Below are 9491 nucleotides of genomic sequence, written 5' to 3'. Positions count from 1 at the left end.
TAGTATGTTCCCGGAGTTGTCTACTGGAATTTTGTAAGCCCTTGTGACGCTCATCCATTGGTCGTAGTCTGTCTTCATGTAGACCTCCATTCTCCTCTTCCAGTACGAAAAATCATCCCCGTTGAATAGAGGAGGACGTACTGTGCTGAAGCCTTCTTGTTGAGACATCATTACCTACACACACGAAATTAACTGGAAAAATATCCCAAGACTTCGTCTTGGATTAGCAGTGCGGGAGAAATAGAAACTCTAAGTTGGTGTTGTACCAATTTAGATTTTAAATGCAACGAGAGAAAAAAATCTTCCAAAAAGATAATAATATCAGTTTTGAATTGTTAAAAAAAAATAATTTCACCCCCTGTCTGATTGGTGGTTGCACCAAATCAGAGCGGTACCTGCTCTGATACCACTTGTAAGACCGTTAGATTCGATAGAGGGGGGGGGGATGAATATCGATTCGAAAATCTCGAGTTAAGACGCAGCGGAAAAGTAAAGAAGTAAAGAGATGAACACTGTTGATTTTTACTTCGTTCTGAGCCTGTGACGACTCCTACTCGAAGGCCCGTACTCCTTGAGTACTTTCGTTGGGCAATTCACTAGCAATTCGGATAATTACAATTTACGTACAAATATTGCTAATGAAAAGAAAGAAAACAAAGCTAACCGACAAACAATGAATTAAAAAGAGAGCCGGAGTCGTCGGAGCTTTGTGAGCGTTGTTGGGCCAGAGCGGAGTGATTGGACTCGAGTTCTCGGAAGGCGATGTCTTGAAGCTCGCCTAGGGCTTCTTTATATCTTGCTCGGGCGCTGGATCCTTCGGGCACGGGTGACGAACACTCCCAACCAGCATACTCCAAGTGTCAACGTCGTCTGGGATAAATTTTGCCTCGGGCGCTGGATCCCTTCCAGGCGTCTGGTCCCAGCGCCCGGAGCCATTCCGGGCCCCTATAGTATCTCCTACAAAAACCAAATGTTACCAGAGCAAATAGAAATAGCACATCTTAGCACAATTTTCTAGTAATAAAATTAGCATCAAGAGTATGACTTAGATTCCGTCTTTCCGGGGCCGGAATCTAGTCACGATCTCGACTTAGATATCCGAAATGGATCTAAGCCGGATCGGCGCCTAATGTCCCTTCCCGGGAACGCGTCCTCACAGTCACTCTTACTTACCTGCCAGACGTCCGGTCAGCCCGTCGACCCGTCTGGACTTCTCGCCAAGCGTCCGGTCAGCCCGTCGACCCGCTTGGACTTCTCGCCAGCTATCCGGTCAGCCCGTCGACCTAGCTGGACTTCTCGCCAAGCGTCCGGTCAGCCCGTCGACCCGCTTGGACTTCTCGCCAGCTGTCCGGTCAGCCCGTCGACCTAGCTGGACTTTTCCTGCACACTTGATCAAAGTGTCAGACAACAACACTGTTGGTTGCTACTCGGAAAACCTATAGGTTCCACTGTACAAAATTTTTGTGCAAAGGTCTGAACCTTTTCCTAGCTACCATGTGTTCTTTTAAATTAAATTTTGGATCGCCTGCGGAACTTTACACGTTTGATCCAAAACTTAATCTATTTGTTCTTTTAGGTTTTGACTTGGATCTCCTGCGGAACTTAACACGTTTGACCCAAGTCTCCTTAAGTTATTAATTCCATTAAATATTAATTTCCATAAAAGGTTCCCAGTACTGACGTGGCGAGGCACATGGCCTTCTTGGATATGGGAGCAACCACCACCGACTAGACAAAACCTTTAATAGAAAGCTAATATTTAATTTCCTAAAATAACTTTAGGTTAACCAAAGAGAACAATCAAATCACAAGGAAAAGAAAGAAACAAAAGAACACAACTTCGAAAAACCATATTCGAAACACTAGAACGTAAGCCTCTTGTATTTAGTATTATTTCCAAAAATAACTAGTATGATGCGGAAAGAAAAATTACTAGTTATACCTTTTAGAAAAACCTCTTGATCTTCTACCGTATTCCTCTTCTTATCCCGGACGTCGTGTGGGCGACGATCTTCCGAGACGAGAACCACCACGCACCTTCTTCTTCTCCAAGCAAGGTTCGGCCACAAGAAGAACCACCTCCAAGGAAGAAGAACTTGATCACCACCAATACTTCAAGGGATCTTCAAGATGAGGCTTCCTCCTCTTCTTCTTCTCCTTCCTAGGTCCGGCCACCAACAAGAGCTCCAAGAGATGTATGGTTCGGCCACCAAAAGAGAAGAAAGGAGAAAGGCTAGGGCCGGCCACAAGAAGAAGAAAAGAGGGAGAGAAAAATAGAATAGATTCGTTAGCCATGAAGCCTCCTCTACCCCCTCTTTTATAATCCTTGATCTTGGCAAATAAGGAAATTTTAATAAAAACTTCCTTAATTCTTTTGCCATTGAAAAGGAAAATTTATTTAATTAAAATAATTTCCTTTCTCAATTTTATAATGGTCGGCCACAATAAAAAACTCCAAGCAAATAAAATTTTAAACACCAATTAAAACTTCCTTATTTGCTTCCGGAATTTTATAAAATTTCTCAATAATTTTTATCCCTTCATGATTGGTTTATAAAAAGGAAATTTAATAAATTAAAATCTTTCTTTTAAACATGTGGATAAAAAGAAAGTTATCTCTAAAAATTAAAATCTCTTTTAATCTACAAATAAGGAAAGATATCAAATCTTTTCTTAATCTCTTGTAGAAACTTATAAAAGAGAATATTTAATTTTTAAACTTTCTTTTAAATCATGAACATGTTTAAAAGGGAAGTTTTCTTAAAATTTAAAATCCTCCTTTAATCAACAAATAAGGAAAGATTTCAAATTTTAAACTCTCTTTTAAACATATAGATGATTTACAAATAAGAAAAGTTTTTACCAAAAATTAAAACCATCCTTTTAAACTACAAATAAGGAAAGGGATTAATCTCTTCTCTTAATCTTTTGTAGAAAGCTATAAAAGGAAATTTTTAATTTTTTAAACTCTCTTTTAAAACATGATATCCACATAAGAAATAATTTTAATAAAAATCCTTTTTAATATTCTAGTGGCCGGCCACCTAAGCTTGGGACCCAAGCTTTGGCCGGCCACCAACTTAACTCATCCACTTGGTCTTGGCCGGCCCTAGCTTGGGTTCCAAGCTAGCTTGGCCGGCCCCATTGGATGGGTAAGAAGGTGGGTATGCGGTGGGTATAAATCTCTATATACTAGAGGCTACGATAGGGACCGAGAGGAGGAATTGGTTTTGGTCTCCCGATAAAATTAAGCATCCGTGTTGCCGAACACACAACTTAATTTTATCAATAATAATTCATTCCACTAGAGAACTATTATTGAACTACGCACCAATCCCAAATTACATTTTGGGCTCCTTCTTATTATGAGTGTGTTAGTCTCCCTGTTTAAGATAACAAATGTCCACTAATTAAGTAAGTTACTGACAACTCACTTAATTAATATCTAGCTCAAGAGTAGTACCACTCAACTTCATCGTCATGTCGGACTGAGTCCACCAGGGTTTAACATGACAATCCTTATGAGCTCCTCTTGGGGACATTCTCAACCTAGATCACTAGGATACAGTTTCCTTCTATAATCAACAACACACACTATAAGTGATATCATTTCCCAATTTATCGGGCTTATTGATTCATCGAACTAAATCTCACCCATTGATAAATTAAAGAAATAAATATCAAATATATATGCTTGTTATTATATTAGGATTAAGAGCACACACTTCCATAATAACTGAGGTCTTTGTTCCTTTATAAAGTCAGTATAAAAGGAACGACCTCAAATGGTCCTACTCAATACACTCTAAGTGTACTAGTGTAATTATATAGTTAAGATATACTAATACCTAATTACACTACGACCTTCCAATGGTTTGTTCCTTTCCATCTTGGTCGTGAGCTACTGTTTATAATTTATAAGGAACCAATAACATGATCTTCTGTGTGTGACACCACACACCATGTTATCTACAATATAAATTAATTGAGCAACTACATTTATCATAAATGTAGACTTTTGACCAATGTGATTCTTATTTCTAGATAAATATTTATACCAAAAGCTAGGCTTTTAGTATACACTCTAACAATCTCCCACTTATACTAAAAGACTAAGCTGCCATATCTGCTGCCATACATCTGATTCCCATGCCTTTCAAAAAAGCTCTTGCCTTAAGGACCTTAGGTTATCATCTGATGCAATCTAGGCGGCAACAACTTCTCCTCGTTTATACGATTTCTCATATTGGGTGGTACTTGCGCTCTATTGTGTTTACTTGCCTTATAGACTTATGGTTTCTTCGAGTTTGTTACTGCACCAACATTATTACAATAAATTGTAATAATCTTTGGACAAACCAGAAATCATATCTAAATCTATCTTGAGGTTATTGAGTCATTCAGCTTTTATGGCTACCTTAGAGGCTTGCCATATACTAAGCTTCTATGGTGGAGTCCAGATAAACACCTATGCTTATCACTCTTCCATAGTTATGACTTTACCTCCTAAAGTAAACACAAAACCCCGAGGTTGACTTAATATTGTCCCTGTCCGATTGGAAGTCAAAATCCATGCAACCCACAGGGACCAAAATAACCGCCTTGTAAACTAGCATATAATCTCTAGTGCCTCTAAGGTACTTTATATGTTGCAGTCCAATGTCCTTGTCTAGGGTTACTTTGATATCTGCTAACTATGCCCTTGGCAAACAGATTTCGATCTCGTGCATAGCATACATTAGGTTGTCTGCCGAAGCATAAAGAACTACCTACATGTCCTCAATCTCCTTTGATGTCATCGAAGACATCTCTTTAGATAAAAACACTCCATTCTTAAAAGGTAAGAAACCTTTCTAGGAGTTTTGCATGCTAAAAACGAGTAAGGATTTTTTCGATATATTAAACTCGGGATATATCTATATATATTTTTCTTGCGATCCCTTATTACTTTGATCACAAAAATATATACATTCTCCCAAGTCCTTTATATCGAATTATTTGGACAACCATACCCTTACTTCTGACAACATTTTGATATTGTTTCCAACTACCAAAATTGTTATCTACGTATAGTACAAGAAACATCACCACGTTTCCATCACACCATTTGTATACACAAGACTTATCCGTTTATTCAATAAATCCAAAGGTCTGGATTACTTTGATAAACTGGATGTTCCAAGACCTTGAAGCTTTGCCTCAGTCCATAGACTGATTGAGCTTTCACACAAGATGCTCTTAGCCCTTTATAATGAACCCTTCTGGTTTGCTTTATGTGGATGCTATCTTCAAGACTTCCATTAAGGAATACTGTCTTGACATCCACTTGCCAAATAGATAAAAGAATCTGGATAGACTTAAACATGGCTACCAGTGAAAAAGTTTCCTTTTTCATCAAGCCTTGCTTTTGAAAGTTTCTACCTTCCTGTCTATTCCTCTTTTCCTATTATAGACCTTTTTACACCCAAAGGCTTTTACACCATCTGGTGGTTCTACAAGCTTCCAGATTTTATTAGAATATATATATTCTAATTCTGTTATTCATTACTCTTTGCCAAGATGCTGAATCTTTATCTTGGTGTGCTTCATCATATGTCCGGGATCAGGCTCATGTTCATTTGGGATCAAGTCCAAAGACTCTCCTAAAACATGAATCTCTTAGGTTGCTTGACAACCCTCCCACTATGAAGAGGCACTATCTGTAATTGTGTATCTTTTATGATACGTGTTGCAGTTTCTTGTGATATTTCATCTTGTACAGTTGGTACTAGATTAGACATGTCCTTTATTATTTCCTTAAGAACAAATTTACTTATGGGCATGTGGTTTATTACATAGTCCTATTCAAAAAATCGGTCATTGATAATGACCTTCTGATTTTTTTAAGACTATAAACCTACTTTTGTTTCTCTAGGATAACTCACAAACAAGTGAACTCCTGCCCAACTTATCAGTGTCTCTTATGTGCTAGACCACCCAAATCCGAATATACTTCAGACTAGGCTTACGCCCATTCTGCAATTTTATGGGAGTAAAGAGTTCTGACTTTAGAAGGTATTATGTTCACTTCTGTTTCTAGTGTATATCCTAAAAACAAATTTGGTAATAACTCATCATCGATCTAATTATTCCATAAGAGCCTTATACCTTCTTTCTACTACACCATTCTGTTGGGGTGTACCAGGTGCAGTTAGTTGGGATTGAATCCCTACTTCTGATAAATGACTCCTAAATTCTCCCAAGAGGTACTTGCCACTACGATCTTACCATAGTGTCTTGATATTTTTACTTTGTCGTTACTCCACATCAGCCTCGTACTCTTTGAACTAATCAAAGCACTTAGACTTGCGGCACATCAAGTAAATATATCCGTATCTCAAATAGTTGTCTATAAAATAGATGAAATATTTGAAACAACCTCTTGCCTGGATGCTCATAGGATCACACAAATCAGAATGAACCAATTCCTATATATCTTTGGCTCCATACCCCTTAGACTTAAAAGCTCCTTGGTTATTTTCCTTCCAAGTAAGACTCGCAGGTTGGAAAGATTTCCACTACTAATGAACCCAAAAGTTCATCAGCTACCAATGAATCCTACTTAAGTTAATATAACCTAGCCTTAGATGTCAAAGATATAATTGGTTCATTTTCGAAGGTTGCTTTCTCTTAAGTTAGAAGATGTGTTACTAATTTCCATTTGTTGCATCGTGGGAGTTATTGGATTATAAATTGTCAACCAACATACCAGAATAGATAACTTGCCTATTTTTCTTGATAACAACTTTGTTATCAAAATAGACACAATATCTATTCTATAATAGTTTAGAAACTGAAATCAGGTTCTTTCTAAACTTAGTATGTAAAGACAATTCCTAATAATCCAAATTTTATTCCTATTAGAGAATAAACCTCTCCCACTGCAACAGCTGCTACTCTTGCAGTAGTGCCCATTTAGTTGTCGGGTTTCCTGAAACCCTGCAATAAATTGCAGACATGATTAATGGCATCTTGTATCTACACTCCAGGTACCGGTAGATAACTCCACTAAACATGTATCAACTAATGAATAAAATACACCTCTATTGTTCTTAATTCTAAAAAAAAAGTCTACCTTAATGTCCAAATCCTATTTCCAATCAATTATAATTGGGACCACTAAGTATATCAGCTAGGGATTGATCATTATCCTAAGAATCACAAAAATATTTGGTTAAGACCAACTCCTTAAAAATCCCATGAATTTTGTATGCCACGTTAGTGTGGATGTATACAAATTCAAAGAGAAATTTTATCATTTAATTTTATTATCTCGTCATCCTAACTTTATGACGAATAAAATTAATAGTTGGTCTATCTTTAATCAAATATTTGGTCAAGACTCTAAATTTAAAATAATATTGATTCCTCTAACAATACTATTTAAATTTACCAACACCTCAAAACACCGTGAATTTTGCATGCCACGTTAGTGTGGACGTATACAAAATCAACATTTGTAAGAGGAGGGTTTTTACCCATTAACTATCTTGTCAACCTAACTTTATGACAAATAAAATTATCTCAAACACCGTTAATTTTGTATGCCACGTTAGTGTGGACGTATACAAAATCAATCATTTGTAAGAGGGGTTTTAACCCTTTAATTTTATTATCTTGTCAACCTAGTTTTATGACAAGTTAATAGTTGGTTTCATTTGGTCACACAAATAATAGCAGTGACTCGATGGGGAGGATACTATTAGATGTGTCTAAGTGTATACCATTACTTGACACTAAGTCCGTTAATAAGATTATGCCCCTTCCGTTGGGGAAGATCACACGCTCTTAATTAACTTCCTATAGTCATCCAAAATGGAAGTCTGTGATCTGCAAACTAGCTCATCCGTTATGGAGGAAGGCACTCAGAGCCAACGCGCAAGCTTGTTTGCATCACTTACAAACCAGTAATGGAGACCATGGGATTTACTTAAAAATCCCTCTCCCACTTAGTTATTTATTAATGAGGAATTTTAACTATACTAGCCTACTAAACTTGTAAACTAACATGCACACACAACACAATATAAAAGCAATAAATAGAAAATCTAATTTTCAACTATTATGGCTTTTATCTCTAGTTGTCTTCCGTGTGTTGTCATCCCAAGCTGCTGCCATATTTGGCCACCGCCACTGGGTCTAGCTGTCACATCCATCTTGCTCCTAGTTCCGCTGCGCCTCTGGTCCTTAGAAGGTTCCACGCTTTGCAAGATTCGATCCGCGACATAAATAGAATTTTACATTTTGATCCTATATTCCATAAAAGGAATGTACATGTATCTAGATCAAAAATAAAATCCTAATAAAACTAAATACAGCTCCTGCTGTATTTTATAATACAATCATGCACACACAATAAAATGCCCTTGACATGTCCAAGGGTCCAATCACACACATAATAACTATAAGCCATAATAGTTGGATCCTGCATCCACAAAGTTAGCACATCCTACTATTAACCTGCCTAAATTATGTATGACATGTGCATAATTAAACTAATACCAAATACACAGAGGCAAAACCCTAGCTCTGATACCAATTGTTGGTTGCTACTCGGAAAACCTATAGGTTCCACTGTACAAAAATTTTGTACAAAGGTCTGAACCTTTTCCTAGCTACCATGTGTTCTTTTAAATTAAATTTTGGATCGCCTGCGGTAACACGTTTGATCCAAAACTTAATCTATTTGTTCTTTTAGGTTTTGACTTGGATCTCCTGCGGAACTTAACACGTTTGACCCAAGTCTCCTTAAGTTATTAATTCCATTAAATATTAATTTCCATAAAAGGTTCCCAGTACTGACGTGGCGAGGCACATGGCCTTCTTGGATATGGGAGCAACCACCACCGACTAGACAAAACCTTTAATAGAAAGCTAATATTTAATTTCCTAAAATAACTTTAGGTTAACCAAAGAGAACAATCAAATCACAAGGAAAAGAAAGAAACAAAAGAACACAACTTCGAAAAACCATATTCGAAACACTAGAACGTAAGCCTCTTGTATTTAGTATTATTTCCAAAAATAACTAGTATGATGCGGAAAGAAAAATTACTAGTTATACCTTTTAGAAAAGACCTCTTGATCTTCTACCGTATTCCTCTTCTTATCCCGGACGTCGTGTGGGCGACGATCTTCCGAGACGAGAACCACCACGCACCTTCTTCTTCTCCAAGCAAGGTTCGGCCACAAGAAGAACCACCTCCAAGGAAGAAGAACTTGATCACCACCAATACTCCAAGGGATCTTCAAGATGAGGCTTCCTCCTCTTCTTCTTCTCCTTCCTAGGTCCGGCCACCAACAAGAGCTCCAAGAGATGTATGGTTCGGCCACCAAAAGAGAAGAAAGGAGAAAGGCTAGGGCCGGCCACAAGAAGAAGAAAAGAGGGAGAGAAAAATAGAATAGATTCGTTAGCCATGAAGCCTCCTCTACCCCCTCTTTTATAATCCTTG

This window comes from Zingiber officinale, chromosome 2B (assembly GCF_018446385.1).
Source record: "Zingiber officinale cultivar Zhangliang chromosome 2B, Zo_v1.1, whole genome shotgun sequence".
NCBI lineage: Eukaryota > Viridiplantae > Streptophyta > Magnoliopsida > Zingiberales > Zingiberaceae > Zingiber > Zingiber officinale.
Note: the sequence above shows the minus strand (reverse complement) of the source record.